Source organism: Dermacentor variabilis, chromosome 4 (assembly GCF_050947875.1).
Source record: "Dermacentor variabilis isolate Ectoservices chromosome 4, ASM5094787v1, whole genome shotgun sequence".
NCBI classification, from domain to species: Eukaryota; Metazoa; Arthropoda; class Arachnida; order Ixodida; family Ixodidae; genus Dermacentor; species Dermacentor variabilis.
Genome location: NC_134571.1, coordinates 190,364,941 through 190,381,381, shown reverse-complemented (window position 1 = coordinate 190,381,381; position 16,441 = coordinate 190,364,941).

Sequence of the window (16,441 nt, the reverse complement as noted above, 5' to 3'; positions counted from 1 at the left end):
CTTCACTGCAGTTGTCTTTGCTTTGATAATTATTCTGATGTAGCACGTGGTTTACAAGAATTATTTAATGTCATGCATTGTATTTGCTTTAAGACTGTTAATATTGCGTAAACGTACTCTTCTAACTAATTAAAAAGCGCTGCATCGGCTATTCAGACTCGGGGCGCTACAACAAGAGATACAACATGCGGTTCAATTCTGCATTGGGTGCGAAGCTGATACTAGTAAAAATGGTGGTGAGACTAAAGAAAAACATAAAATGTAAAAGCAATATACGCTTGACTGACCAGGTAGGCACATTTTCAGCTATGGCGTCTTGCGATATCTCACTCACATGCTCCCGAGAAATCATCCAAACGCTCTGTTTGTTTAACGATGGGACATGTGAAATCCATCCTGTGCAGACAGTGGTAAGACGGAAGCATAAAAACAAACAACCCTTAATTATGGCCGGAGTTCTTTATGTGCTATTTGTCCCAAGCTGATCGTGTAGTTTTAAAGCTTTACCGTCGCTTTTCACGTGGCCGCGCATGTATGAACCATGCATTCGCAGGCGCGACGGCGCTCCCTCAACCTACTATATAAATAATGAACGCGGTACGTAAACGAAGCAAGTGTGTACATAAAGAACGTTGGTTCACGGGCCAACAAATAAAGCCACTAGCGGCCGGGGCGTAGTAACGAAAGCGGCATACTGGCGATGAGCTCCACTTCGTAGGCAAGCTTGTTGATGCTCATCTGCGGCAAACACTTGGCGGTTAAAGGGGTTTGGGACACAAAATTTTGAGGCTATGAAAAGTATGCTGTAGGCTGCTTCCGTATGCAAGGACACCCACAACGAGGTATTGGACGCTGCAAACATTTCAAAATAATTTTAATTCAGCTCCAAAAAAGTCTTTAAAAGCTCCTTCTCGTGGTCGATACCCATCGCTATCGCGGCAGTTATGATGTCACAGCGGAGGAACGAAAATATTGACGTCGTAGCACACTAGCACAAAAACGTGACGTATGATGAGTAGCGATGAAATGCCGATTACGGAGCCTGCTGAGCCGAGCGACCGAGCATAGCCTCCACTATGACCGAGCTACAGGCATATAGAAATCCTTTCTCAATGCAAAGGCGGGAGAAGTGGACAACACGAACGGCGCACGGCGGCCCGCGAACGGAAAACTGCGTGCGGCGAGTTGCCGTGCGGACGGGAGTTGAGTGTAACACTAGCCGGCCGACTCCGAAAAGGACCAGGTTATGAGGCGTTCGTGTTGTTCGCTTCTCTCCTCGCATAGTCGCATAGTTCGGCAGCTCGGAGCCGTCTCTCGTTCGCTTGGCCTTTCCACGTTACCGGCCCGTCCACGTTACCGGCACGGAAACTCGCCGCACGCCGTTTGCCGTTCGCGGGCCCCCGTGCGACGGCGGTTTTGCTCGCGAACGGCGAGATTTCCTTTTTCGTAGAGAGGACGCGCCCGGGACCCATTTGTGCGGCAGCCGTACGGCGAAGCGGCCAATCAGCGACCGAGGAGTGGTCACTCTGGCAACGACGGAAGCCTCACCGCTTCTGATCGTTCGGCGCCGCCAATATCGTCGTTAGGCCTTTTCCGGTTCACTTCAAAGCTAAAGCTTACGGCGCTTCGCAATGAATCACCGACTCTCACAAGCAGCAGTATTTTCTTACCGTTGCTGTCGCCCTTCGCAATAATTATAACAATCGCGACATGCACATCGCATCGCCAGTTGTTTACCTCTGCTAGCAGAGCACGCGTATGCGCGAGCAGACGACGCAGCATAGTTATACGTCACTATTTTTGTGACCCACGTGACCGAGCCGTGTTGCGTTCCCTCTCCTATAACGTCATAGCATCACCCGGAGGCGCATATACATTCGCTCGCCTGTACATGGATGGATGGATGGATGGATGTTATGAGCGTCCTCTTTGGAACGGGGCGGTGGGTTGCGCCACCAAGCTCTTGCTACTATGCTACCTGATATCCTACCTAGGTTAACCAATGAAAAAAGAAAAAAAACACTATGAACTACCAAGTCCAAATTTTCTGATCCCTTATTGCGAACTGTGCTTTTGTGCGTCTCCATCTTTTGTCGTTTCCCTACTTTTCTTCCACCAATCCTCCAATCGCCTCTTACTAATGTCTATTGCGGACCTGTTTGCTTTACCACTGCTCCCGCTGAACCCAAGGGCTTCAAGGAGGCCAGTGGTGCCTAAATCGACCGCTGGGTAGACGTCTTCACATTCTAATAAAATATGCTCCGTCGTTTTCTTAGCTTTACCGCAGCAAGCACATGCTTCTTCTTCCTTCTTATATCTCGCTTTATAGGTGCGTGTTCTAAGGCATACCCATCTCGCTTCGAGAAGTAATGAGCTTCCCTTTGAGTTATCATAAATGGTTTCTTTCCTGATTTCGTTTTTTTCCTCTTAAGTGGTTACTCATTGCAGGTTTCTTTTCCATTGCCGCCACCCATGAAAATAATTCAGCCTCTCTGACTTTCCACTTGACCTTCTTTGTTGCTGTGTTGCCCTACCCACAGGCCGCATACTTGCTGGTAAGCTTCCTAGTTCTTTTCCTCCACCGTGAATGAATGTTTTGCCTGTACAGATACCTGAACACTCTCCCAGCCCATTTACTTTCTTCCATTTTCCTCAGCCGTTCTTCTTACTCAATTTTACTGCGAGCTTCCCTCACTTCAAAACTAGTCCAGCCCATATCCCCCTGCACAGCTTCATTTGTAGTCTTCCCGTGAGCGCCCAATGCGAGGCGACCCACTGGCCTTTGGTTGCCGTCGAGTCCTGATTGTACCCCTGATTTAAAGCAAACAACCGCCTTTCCAAAAGTAAGTCCTGGAACCATTACCCCTTTCCACATACCTCGGAGGACCTCGTACCTATTGTATTCCCATAGCGCTCTGTGCTTCATTATGGCTGCATTTCTCTTCCCCTTGACTGTTATGGTTTTTTCCTGTGTTTCCATATATCCATTGCCTTCGTTTATCCATATACTAAGGTATTTATATTCTGATTTCTTGGCCCTGTATCTCCACTGTCTGTTCACTGTTTTCATTGAATACCATAACACCTGATTTTCTAACACTAAATTTCAAACCTAAATTGTTGCCTTTCTGTCCACAGATATTTGCCAGACGTTGCAAATCACTTTGTTTGTTAGCGAGCAACACAATGTCGTCCGCATAAAACAAACCTGGGAGTTGCTGCTCTATTACTGTACCTGCCTGTTTCTATGAGAGATTAAACCCGATATTACTTCCTTCTAGCGCCCTCTCCATCTTCACCATGTACATCATAAACAGCAGCGGGGATAAAGGGCACCCCTGCCTCAGTCCCTTGTTGATATGAACTTTCTCCGCGCTACTTATCCCTTCCCATCAAACGCAAACGGTATTTTCTAGGTAAAGCTCTCTCAAAAGCTGTAGGCAATCGTTACCTAAGCCTTCCCCTTCCAGAATATCCCACAGAATGTTGCGGTCTACGTTGTCGCAGGCTCCTGTAATGTCCAAAAAGGCCACATACAACGGTCTGCTTTCTGCTTTTTGATATTTCAATACACTGAGTAAGAACAAACAAGTTATCATCCAAACGCCTACCTATTCTAAAGCCATTCTGAAGCTCTCCCAAAATGCCATTATTCTCTGCCCACGCTTGGAGCTTTAATTTGATTGCCTGCATTGCTAGCCTGTATATTACCGATGTAATGGTCAGCGGTCTATACGAGTGAATTCTTTCTTTCTCCCCCTTACCTTTATAAATTCAATTAATTCTACTTTGTCGCCAACTGTTTGGTATTCGTCTATCTTTTAAAGTTTTTTCTACTGCTTTCACCAGAGCTTCCTACTTTTTGGTCCCAGTTCATTTATCAGCCTAACGGGAACCTCTTCTAGCCCTGTGGCTGTGCGCTTAGTAAATTTCTCTTCCGCTTTCTTCCAGTCTAAATTTGTCAGCACCAGCTGCTTTTCCATTTGGGTCTCTTTCATGCTCTTTTTTTTCTTCAAATACAACCTCGTCCTTGCCTTGGAAAGATTCGGCTGTTACTTTTTGGATGTAATTTATTGCCGCTTCTCCTTCCAGTCTGTTTTCATCTTCGTCTAGGATATGTTATATGTGCAGCCGGTCGACTACAGCGCCGCCCCCGCGGCACCAACGGGAACCATATATCTAGGTAACTTTTCGCCCTAGGGGAGCCTAGGTCCTTAGGTGTCGTGTAAAAATCGCGCCTAGCTCCTGAAACGCCCTAGTCCCCATGCGCGCGCGCGCGGGGCCCATAGAAATATATCATAGCGCAGGTAGTATGTAGTAGTATTGTTTGCGCGAACTCGGCGGAGCAGCAGGGTAGGCGGTTCATTACGCGTGCACGCAAGCAGCACGATCACGAAAGAAGCGATACAAGGTGGAACAGCGCGTTTTACGGCAGTCGAAGTTGTGTGTGTGTGACGCGCTTGGTGTGTGCAAAGATCAATTTAGTTGCGTGTGTGACGAATGTGTATGCGCAAATAGCATGGCCACGAACGAAGGCGGAACACCGCGTTTTGGCGTTTGACGTGCGCAAACATCAATCGAGTTGCGTGTGTGACGCGTTCGTTCGCGCAAACAGCCGACCACGAACGAAGAGATGCAAGGTGGAACAGCGCGTTTTGCGCAATCTAGTTGTGTGTGTGTGTGTGTGTGTGTGTGTGTGTGTGTGTGTGTGTGTGTGTGTGTGTGTGTGTGTGTGTGTGTGTGTGTGTGTGTGTGTGTGTGTGTGTGTGTGTGTGTGTGTGTGTGTAGCGCGTTTGTGGTGTGCAAAGAGCACGACAACGATCGTCTTCTAACTGCGCCAGAGCAAATTATCCGATTGTTGGATTCTACATGGGCATTGAACGGGCGTTAAAACGAGAAAAACACGGGATTGCGACGCGACCAGCCGCGATGTATAGTTCTGTACGTACGTAAGATTACCGCACCGACTTTTAATTCGGAGTGAATAAAGGACACACCACGAGTGATTTGTATGCGGAGGTCAACTCATACGTGCATTAATTAGCGGCAGTATAGAAAAAAAAGGAATTGGGGGGCGAGCGGAGGGCGGCGGGGATTGCTGAGACAGGTGCTCGAAAGTGTTTCCACGCATGTTCTGTCGGTGTACTCGATGAACTAAATGCCGCTTTAAAGAAATTGTGACGAAATGTTGGCATATGCGTAGTGGCACAGTTTGAAATGTGTCGGAGAGTAAATCCGAAAAGAACCGAAGCGTACCATGTGTAAAAAATGTGTGAAAACTACAGCTGCAAGCTTATGTTATGCAGCATTGTCCGATGTCGAGATATTGTTCTTATGAATGTAGCATCCATCTCCCTTGTACGCAGGTTCTGGCTTCGGCGCACTATCATCGAGGCATTGATCAAGGTTAATGAAATACCCGCAACGAGGCGTAGCCCTGGTTTCGGTTTTCGTATGCCGTTCGTGATAAACCGTTTGTAAATTGTGCTTTTTGTTGGCGGTTCTCTGGACAAGGGACGAAAACGAAAACTGGCAATTAAAATAAGCAATACGTAAAATATTTTAAACGAAAAACTGTTTCAACGTTCTTTAATGTAACTCTAACATTCTAGGGCTCTCTGCGCCACCTGTTTCCGGTAGTCAAAATGTGCCATGGCGGCTTCCTGTCAATTGGATGTGAGCGTAGCATGGGAGCTTCAATGGTGCATCTAAGCTTTCTTGGTTATCTCCAGCTGTTCCTTATATTTCCGCGTAATAACTCTTTCTTGTACCCAATAGAATACCGAATAGGGATCGTATAGAAGCTCAGAGGCTGCACCTGTCATTCACATAGACAGGTAAGGTAGCTGTTCGCGACCACTTTCAACTCAACTGGGATGTACACAATTTTTTTTTGTTATTTATGCATGCTTAGGCATCATTTTTCACGCCGCCTGAAGTCCTCGCTGAAAGTACGCCTTAAATGCACTGCACGCCTTAAATTGACACCAGTCCGTTACGTGTTTGAGCCGTTATTTATAACCCTTATTTTGCGGACTACGATTTTAACCTCATGCGCACTACCGCCCCTTTGTTCTGTTGCGCTCGCAATATCAATGTTTTTAGGTCCAGAAGGCTGCTTCCGCATGAAAAAGGAGACTCGTCGTGTTAGATTGTACACATGGAAAGCGAACGCTGTGACACATTCTTTAATTTGGTCGACTGTTGGAAGCGCTGGCATCATTGCCGTCGTCGAAGTGTATATACAGGCACACTATAATAGAGACATACGTATTTACAGTGCCAAATGAACAATTTGGTGTTTCGTCCCTTGGCGCTCTCCTGCTCGGCCTGACAGGCAGGTGTCACGCAGTGCGTTGCACTGAAAGCGCATGAGCATACCGCGATATCTACGCGACCGTTTTTATAGACAAATGCTCGAAGATTTCTATCACCAACTGCCACTTGAAAGTACGTTTAGCTAGCAAGCCAGCAGTAGTGTCTGCGCTTTCAAGCATACACTTGATCATACGAAGATAATGAGACAAAGTGTAAACACATGAATGACAGATTCAATATTTCCTGACACTCGCAGATCCTCAAACCTGCCAGTTCTTCGCTAGTGCGTGAAAAAGTGGAATTTTGGGATGTTTAAAAGCAGACATTGGTTCATCCAAGCGTGGCTTTGCCTAGGCCGTCGCATTGTATGAATGAATTATCAAATGCATGGGCATTGGAGCAATGAGGCGATGTAGCTGAAAAATGCACCTTTGTTCTCTTCTCACTTTGCCTCATGCTGTTCTGTCTCAAGTTTAGCCGTCGTCAAAGCAGCAATTTCGACTGGCACAGCAACGCTCATCTGAATGGCATCTGTCAATGTCGTAAGATGTCATTGCTCCTTTCAGCACATATGTTACATTGCCTTTGACATCTTCAGTACGACCTAAATGTGTTTCACAGCTATAATTGCCTCAGTGCATATAGAAGCAACGAAGTGATGCCAAATACTTTGGCAGAATAACTGAAATGTGGGCAAGTTCATTCGAATTCATGATTATGGCAGATTTGAACCCAACACTGTGTAACACTACTACACAGACTGGCGTTTCGGGTAGTCGAGACAAGATTCTTATTAAAACCTCTTTCAGATTTGGCAAACTGTTAGCTAGGTGGGATAAAGTAATTGAGATTCAGTATGGTAGCCTCAACATTGAGCACAAGGCAAGAGGTGAGTTTTTTATTGTGATCATTTTCTACAAGCATGCACATTAGCGTTACAGTAGTACGAGCATCTTTGTAGCACATCATTCCCTGTATAAGAAGGGTCATGTTGCTTACTGCTTAGCTGGTGTTATACATTGTCCACTTCTATGGTGTTGATGCCCAGGATTTCTACAAAAGGAACCTCTTTGGTACAGTCTTGTGGCTGCTTGTGTTCTTCTCCCCTAGCCAGAGGCATGAAGGGGGGTTCACGGTCACTGACCAAGTCTGATGTATAACCCGACGTTTTGGAACTGCACACGGGTACCTTGTTCACTGAGTTCGACAGGAAATCGTCGTCACTTATGTAGCCAGCACGTGACGTAATGAACATGCGTAAATGGCAGGCATAGTCCCTGGTGTCCGGTTCATCGCAGCTGGCGTCAATTGAACGATTAGCGATTCTAGCAGCCGCCGGGATGGCATGTTCTTTTCTTTGGCAACAACAGTGGCATTGTCCCAGTCAATCTTGTGACTATGTTCCTGGGCATGCTCGGCAAATAATAGTCGTGTGACTATTATTTCTTAGATCACATTTTTTTTCGTTTCCATGCCTGACCAGCCGAAATTTCATCGAACCCTTGATTATGCAGCCAGAGGCAGTGGCACTGGTTGTGTCCTGTTTGAGATGAATGATCCTTTTGTCCGTGTCTACCCACTATCACCTGGGCTTATCTCCTGGCTGCTGAAGTGTGCCTGCATTTTCCAGGTCAGCTACTCGGACATTATTGTCTGGATACAAATTGGGTAGATCTTGTATGGCATGCCCAACATCAGAGTAAGTTTTCTGTTTCTGCCAGCACTTTTGCTCATGCACTTTCATTTTCCTCCGGTGCGGGAGTTGTGGAAAGAAGCTGTCGGCAGTAGCTGGAAGTGTAGTCCTAAGCCTTCGGCTCGTGAGCGTTTGCACTAGCGAGGAGCTATTTTTCAGAAGGCTCAGTCTATAATCGTGTGTCTTGTAGGCATCACCTGACCTCTCAAGGGAGTTCTTGGATAAGTTTGCGGTGGCTTCTGTGAGATCATTGCGCTGTTGGTAGCGTGGACTGCACGCCATTTGTTGGAATTCTTATGAATTCTGCGAACAGCGAGCTGCGCCCTTTTGCAAGCTACAGTTTGTTGCGGTTCACGGCCACTACACTATTGCGCGCCTTGTGAAAACAAAGAGGCATCGAGTCGCAACCACAGGTCCTGTCAAACTAGCCAGTACTAGCTCAGGATACCCTTACTAGTATTTTGTGATGATGAGCCACCACACCCCTCCAATATAAAATATGTCCATAGTGAACTTCTGTAACAGCTTTTTGCCGAATCCCAGTTGCAGGAGTGTCACCCTTCTCTTAGCCCTGTGGTGCTAGCATGTACGACATGACTTGAAGACATTTGCTGTTTGTATGTATTTATGATGCAGTACTTTGTCGTCTTGCTAGGCATTTATTGATTCCAAAGTGGCCTTCAAGTGAGAAGTGCTGAGTGGGTAAGCTCCTGTAGCTTCTTGGGCGCGATGGTTTTGTTGCCAAAATATCAACATGTCTTGGACTACATCGTCCTTGTAAAGCCAGAATTCTTTCAGACTTTGCAACACCTTGTCCAGCTTTTTCGAGTGAAAATGCAAAGTTGGCAGCAGCATTAATCTAGCACTTGTTCTTTCTTCACTTCTTGTAAAGAAGGTGGGGAGAGGCAGCATGCATAGCCTTCAATCTTGGTAGGCCCTTGTGGTGCCTGTTATTCTCCTTAACATGAGAACTTCACAGTGTATCAGCTGTGGGACAGTCTTTGCCTAAGATGTACATTATGCCTCATAATGCATCAATCATGTGCACATTTTATGAATTGGGAAACAGATTGTTGCCCCATTTATAGAATTTATCTCGAGCTTGCAAGAAAGAAAGCACTTCTTTCTATATCTGGGCATAGCCAGGCATTCTGTCTCTGCAAAATATCTTGAGGCGTATCTAGTAACATGTTGCACATCGTCTTTCTTTTGGCTGAGCACTGCAACTAGACCACAGCACAAAGCATCAGCTGTAATTAGCAGCTGGTCTCTCATTTTGAGGAGCACCAGCCAAGCACTGGATCTGAAGAAAGTATTTCTTTCCATTTTGAGAATTCTGGAACCTGTGTGGGTTCCAGACAAACCATGCTTTGAAAACAGCATGCTGGACAATGGGTGTAGTGTCTGTCATGTTAGGAGCGAATAAACCTAGATAGGTGGTCATGCCCATTAGCAGCAGTAGTTATGGAGGATGGCCTTGGCATGTCTGTGACAGCTTTGAGCTTGTTTTCGTTCATGATGTGCCCCAAGAAGAATATTATTGTGATGCCAAACTTACATTTCTCTTTGTGGATGGCAGCTCTTGCACTGTGGGTGCCCTCAAATGTGCTGCAGAGTTCGTTGTGTTGCTGTTTAGTTGAGCACCAGCTGATAACCTCGACCATATGACAAGCAACACATGTAAGTTCTGGATGAATATCATTCATATACCATTGTGTTTGATCTGGGGCACGCCAGATACCAAATCGCATGAGCAGTCAAAGCGAAACCAAAGGAACGGTGCTGTAAAGGTGGTCAAGAACTTTCCGTAATTTCTCAGGGATTTGCCAACACCCTGAATTTGGGCATCAATTTTTCATACACCAAGCTGTGACTCGTAGTATCTGAAGGGTATGCTCTACTGCAGGAATTGGATATGATGCTCATAGGACTTGCTTGTTCAGTTTTTGTGTAATCCATAAAAGTGTGGAGTGCTCCTGATGGCTTCGTCACCACTACCATAAGCATGCACCAAGGAGTTGGCTCTGTCATAGCTGTTGTAAAACCAATCTTAAACCTGGAGAAGTTTGGCCTTCGTGTTCTATAAAAGTAGCCATACTAAACAGTGAAATATTAGTGCACAGGACACAGGCTCCAGTTTCAACATTGTCATGCAAGCTGCACAAAGTATTTGAGGATGCGGCTTTGAATCTCCACAACCATTAACATTCTCAATCTGTCTACGCGCTCGACTTCAGCTTCACAATCACCTCTGTGACCTATTTAGCAAATTTATTTGGAAATAGCAGCATTCTGCCTGATGCACGAGATGGAACTTTATGTTGTGCTAGTCGCCTTACACACTAACCACAGTAACTTGGAGATCACCACCTTCTTGAAATGTCATGAACCACATTGTTTTCAGGGTGAGACAAGAAATCGTGTCTAATTATCATCTGTGATAAAAAGAAATAACTGATGCCCGTGGCAAGGTGCCATTCAAGTGGTTAAGTTCCTCGAGGAGGTAGGGGGTAATACGAGTGAGAACCCTCAAAAGCCAAATATGGCCTTAGCCAAGCAGCCCCAGGTGACATAGTAAAGCTTTTTGGGCACGATGTCATTAGGCACCACCCTATATAATTTATTTGCTTCCACAACACCTGCATGGCTCACGAGTGTCCGGTGGTAAATTTCTGAAGCCACATCAACCTCGATGTAGCATCCTTAGTTCAAAATACTTCAACCTGCATGCCACTATGTATGGCGGGGGTTACTAGGAAGGAGACTAACGAACAGCTACACATAGATAAAAACTCCTTAAACGCTGTTATTGTGGAAGCACTGCCCAACATCAACACACGCTATATGATACAAGAATGTTGCTGCTATCAAAGATGAATTCAGTCAGTAATTGAGGATGAAAATGGTTTTACTCAGTAGCCTTATAAAAATGGCAAAAGAAAGCTAATAAATTTGGAACTCACGTTTCGGATATTGTGTGAAAAAAAATCATTAGTATGTCTTCAAATATCTCACGCAGTTGGTAATCCTGTTCTACGTCATCATGACCTTCAGGTATGCTAGAGAAGTCTTTCTCATCATTGGGCTAAAAAATGTAGTTGAGCAAAAGGAGTAGACGTAAGTGGCTGACAGGAAGGCTCTTCTTTAGGTGCTGTGCGTAGAAGAAAAAAGCATGCAAACATCTTCAACACTGTAATGGGCATTAACTGTTAGGGATGAAACATGAAAAACCCCAAGGAAAACATTTAGGTTTGGTGGATATGTAGAAAATACACAGAGACTAAAGACAGTGAAGGAAAACGAAAAATGTTTGTGTAAGCTTCTTCAGCAGTGCGTTTGTTGCCTGTAGACAACACCAGGCAGAACTCGGAAAGCGACCGTCAGCCAAAGTCGATGTCAATTCTGCGTGCAATTTGTGCATATTGACACAAAGATGTGGCGCTCCCGCACCGCAGAACGGCGCGCGCAAAGGTCGGCGCCACGAAAGACAATGAAGTGCGTAAGCTGCACGCTCTTGTTCTGGCCCGCCAGTAAAGTGAAGCGTATATTTTGCAAGACTCCGTCTCCAATTGACGTTACATTTTTCTGGTGGAGGTGTGGGGTACATGCTACCACTCTCAGATCGAACACCGTCTACAAGCCCAGTACGAAGTCCGGTCGAGCTGACTCCTGTGCAGGTATGGACAAGCTGCCGACTTCAAGGACTGCCGCCTGAGCACGAGCCTCTACGCAGTCAAGTCAGAAGGATGAATACATCGGTTCCACCTTCTTCCTCAACCGAGTCGACCGAGGTCGTCCTCAACCAGCCGCGAATCCCCATGTCCTTCCATGGGGACACCTTTGAGGATGTAGAGGACTGACTCGATCACTTTGAGCGTGTCGCAGAATTGAGCGGCTGGACTCCAGAGCGCAAGCTACGCAACGCCTACTTTGGCCTCGAGGACTATGCACGGACCTGGTTTGAGAACCGTGAGGCAGGGCCCTATCGACATGGGACGAATTCCGATGGCAGCTAATCGGCACATACGCCAGCCTCGATCGCAAGGAGCGAGCTGAATCTGCAATTCAGGTGAGAGTACAGGGGCCCAACGAAAGCGTCGCAATGTTTCTCAAAGATATGTGCCGACTTTTCCGACGCGCTTATCCGTCCATGCCGGAAGAAGCTAAGGAACTTGATGCGCGGTGTCGAGCAAGAGTTATTCGGTGCCCTAATACGCAACCCACCAAATATTGTTGCAGAGTTTCTCGCGGAAGCCGTATCAATGGAAAAGGCACTGCAGCAGCGAACAAGGCAGAACCGTGACGTGTCGACCCTATCACGTGATTCTCTCGCTATACCCCTGGACAATACCAACGCCTTGTGGGAGCTCATTAGGCTTATCGTTCGAGAAGAGCTTCAAAAGCTCCAGGTGGCTCCAGCATCGGTACAGCGACCTGCTCTGGCTGAGGTCGTCCGCGAGGAAATCAGGCCGGCAGTCCAAGTCCCAGAGCGAAGCGAGACGCCACAGCACAAGGTACGGCAGCCACAACCTCGCATGTGGTATACGGAAGCTGCACGAAGTTAGTTGTCCCCGATTTTTCGCGATGTGAATGACGTCCTGGACTTTCATGGTGTGCGCGCCGTTGAACAAGCCACTCGCCTCGTTGCACGTCATTCATGGCTGAAACACACCCACCCCGCAAGAGCGACGTATGGCGCACCGCAGACCGGAGGCCCTTGTGTTTTCATTGCGGTGAAGCCGATCACCTCTACAGGGCGTGTCCCTACCATCGAGCTGGGCTCCGTGAATTTTCACTGAATGCGCCGTGCCCGCGCAATGGTGAATGCGCCCTGGAGATTGAAGCATACCTGGCGGATACCTGGACCTCGTTTGCCCCACGATTCTGTGAACCCCGGTCAACGTCACCCACCCGAAACACGTCTTCCAGCCCCCTATTCACGCCGAGAGCAACGAGGCGTCGTTCACTCAGCCCAGCCTCCCGGGAAAACTGAGTCCAGCGACCTGCGGAGGTGAGGTCGCTGACGTTGCGAACGCTGAAGATCCTCCACTACAACGACTGCGGTGTGACATAAATGAGACGCAGAGAAAGCAGTGTAGTTCCGTGTCAGTATCCTGTGATGTACCAGTTACCATAGATGACCACGAAGTCACAGCGTTAATCGACACGGGTGCGGAAATGCTATTATGAGCCAGAATCTCGCGCGTATACAGAACAAACTTTCGACGCAATGGACCGGAACTCAGATTCGTACTGCAGGAGGGCATCTCATCACTCCAATGGGCCGGTGCACGGCATGAGTCAACATTCGGGGCTTCACGTACATCGGCGACTTCGTCATTCTTCATGAATGTTCAAAGGACCTTATACTCGGCATGGATTTCCTTCAGGCGAACGGTGCCATCATCGACCTGCAAGAGTCTAGAGTCAGCTTCGCTACTACGCAAACCATAGCGAACAGTAATGACAACGACCGTGACATCGCGCTTCGCGTAGCTGATGATCACATCACGTTGCCATCCAAGAGCAGCGTGCTCACCCTTGTCCGATGCGACATGGAGGACGCCACCGAAGGAATTGCTGAGGCAAATATGCTCCTGCTTCTTGAGCGCTACATTTGTATAGCCAGAGGGCTTTTTCAGGTGCGAAACAAATGTTAATCGTTTTGCTAACAAACTTTAGCAACGAGTATCGGCATGTACCGCGAGGAACGACAATCGAATTTCTTCACGAAATCACTGATGTTACTGACATTGCCACATTGGAAACCGCATCGTCTCAGCAATCTGAGTTACCCAGCCTATAAGAACGGATTCACTTTAACGCCGCTCTGCCAGACCACCAGAAAGATCGTCTACTGAGTCTCGTGAATGAATTTGCGGACTGTTTTTCAACGTCATCCAAAGTGCGGCGCACGTCCGTCACAAAAAACCGCATTATAACGGACGAGTCCGCACGCCCTGTTCGTCAGCATCCTTACAGAGTGTCTCCAGTGAAAAGGGAAGCGATCAAGCATCAGGTGAAAGAGATGCTCCAAGACGACGTGATCCAGCCCGTGGGCCTCCCCTGTAGTGTTAGTCAGAAAGAAAGACAACACACTACGCTTCTGTATAGATTACAGAAAGTTGAACCGTGTTACCAAGCGTGATGTTTATCCATTGCCATGCATCGACGACGCATTGGATTGTCTACAACATGCCAAGTTTTTTTCTTCGTTGGATCTTAAATCAGGATATTGGCAAATCGAAGTTGATGAACAGGATCGTGAAAAAGCAGCGTTTGTGACACCTGACGGGCTTTATGAGTTCAAAGTTCTCCCCTTCGGTCTCTGTTCCGCACCTGCCACCTTTCAGCGGACGACGGATACCGTGCTTGCTGAACTAAAATAGCAAACCTGCCTCGTATACTTGGAAGATGTCGTCGTGTTCTCCATCCATACTGCCGGCCTCACCATCAAGCTTGAAAAATGCTACTTCTGGCTTCAAGAGCTCAAATTTCTTGGCCATGTCGTTGGTCCTCAAGGCGGCCGACCAGACCCTGACAAGTTAGGTGCCGTCGCTGAGTTTTCATCACCCACAGACAAGGCTGTCCAACGCTTCCTTGGTTTGTGCGTATGTTATGGGCGCTTCGTCAAGGGATTCTCGAGAATTGCTGAGCCTCTGACACGGCTTACATGCGATGATGCGCCTTTCATTTGGGCGGACGAGCAGCAGCAGTCGTTCAATGAATTGCGCGAACGTTTGCAAGAGGCCCCGATATTTGCTCATTTCGACGAAGACTCTGACACTGAAATCCATACTGACGCCAGCAATGCGGGTCTCGGCGCTTGTGCAGTGGCAAGCTGGTGCGGAACGCACCATTGCTTATGCAAGCCGCAGTCTCACCAAGGCTGAGAAAAACTACTCAACCACTGAACAAGAATGCTTAGCGGTTGTGTGGGCAATTGGTAAATTCCGACCCTACTTGTACGGTTGACCTTTTAACGCTGTCAGCGATCACCACGCCCTGTGCTGGCTTGCCAACCTCAAGGATCCTTCAGGCAGACTAGCCCGTTGGAGCCTGCGCTTACAAGAGTACGATATTACAGTTGTCTACCGATCTGGCAGGAAGCACAGTGACGCTGACTGTTTGTCACGCGCACCACTCCCTACGACCACGACCCATGACTTGCCATTTGCCGGCGTTATCGACGCCATAAAGATGGCTGTGCACCAGCGCGCTGACGCTGAGCTGCTGCCGCGGTTCGAGCACCTCCAAGGAGTTGAAGGTGTTTTACCCCGCTCGCTCGTGCGTAGCTTATCATCATACTACTTGCACAACAACGTCCTTTACGGGAAAAACTGCAGAAGCGGCCCCAATACGTACCTCGTTGTCGTGCCATCGGCGCCAAGACATTTTGCGAGCCTGCCATGATGAGCCATGCGCTGGACACCTGGGATTCGCTAAGACATTAGGCAAGGATACGACAGAAGTATTACTGGCCCCGGCTTTATTGTTCTGTGCAACGGTACGTGAAGACCTGCCGGGATTGTCAGCGCCGCAAAAAACCACCAGTTAAACCGGCTGGCTTTCTCCATCCTGTGGACCCTCCTCAAGCACTGTTCCAACAAATAGGAAGGGATCTGCTTGGGCCATTCCCATTGACCTCTTCGCGCAACAGATGGGATAGTTGTCGCTACCGACTACTTAACCCGGTATGCCGAAACCAAAGCTATTCCGCAAGCAAATTCATATGAAGTGGCCAAGTTCTTTGTAGGCCACATCGTCCACGACATGGTGCACCGTCTGTTCTCATCACCAACCACGGTGCAGCATTTACAGCGGAACTTATGCAGGACGTTCTCCAGCTGACGCATAGCTCTCACCGCAAGAGCACTGCGTATCACCCTGAAACCAATGGATTAACGGAACGTCTAAACAGAACGCTGGCCGATATGCTCTCCATGTATGTCGACGTAGAGCACAAGACGTGAGACGCGATCTTACCATATGTGACTTTCGCGTATAACACTGCTGTATAGGAGACTACACAGTTTACGCCGTTCGAACTTGTATACGGGCGCCACACCAGGTCAACACTTGACGCCATGCTACCTCTGGCTGATAATAGCCCGACCAGTGAACACGTAGAAGAGTTCGTACAAAGAGCCGAAGAGGCACGCCAGCTTCCTTGGCATCGTATCCGGAGCCAGCAGCATACCGAAACCCTTCGATACAACCAGGTTCGACGCGACATCCATTACAATACCGCTGGCTGCGTGTGGTCCTGGACGCCCCTCCGTCGCCGTGGACTCTCAGAAAAGTTGATCCCCCGGTATTTTGGTCCCTACAAGGTTACACGCCGCCTCAGTGACGTGACCTACGAAGTCATCCCCTGCAGTTCTGACCCCAGTTCACTCCGTCGTTGTCCTCCCACTGAAGTTGTTCATG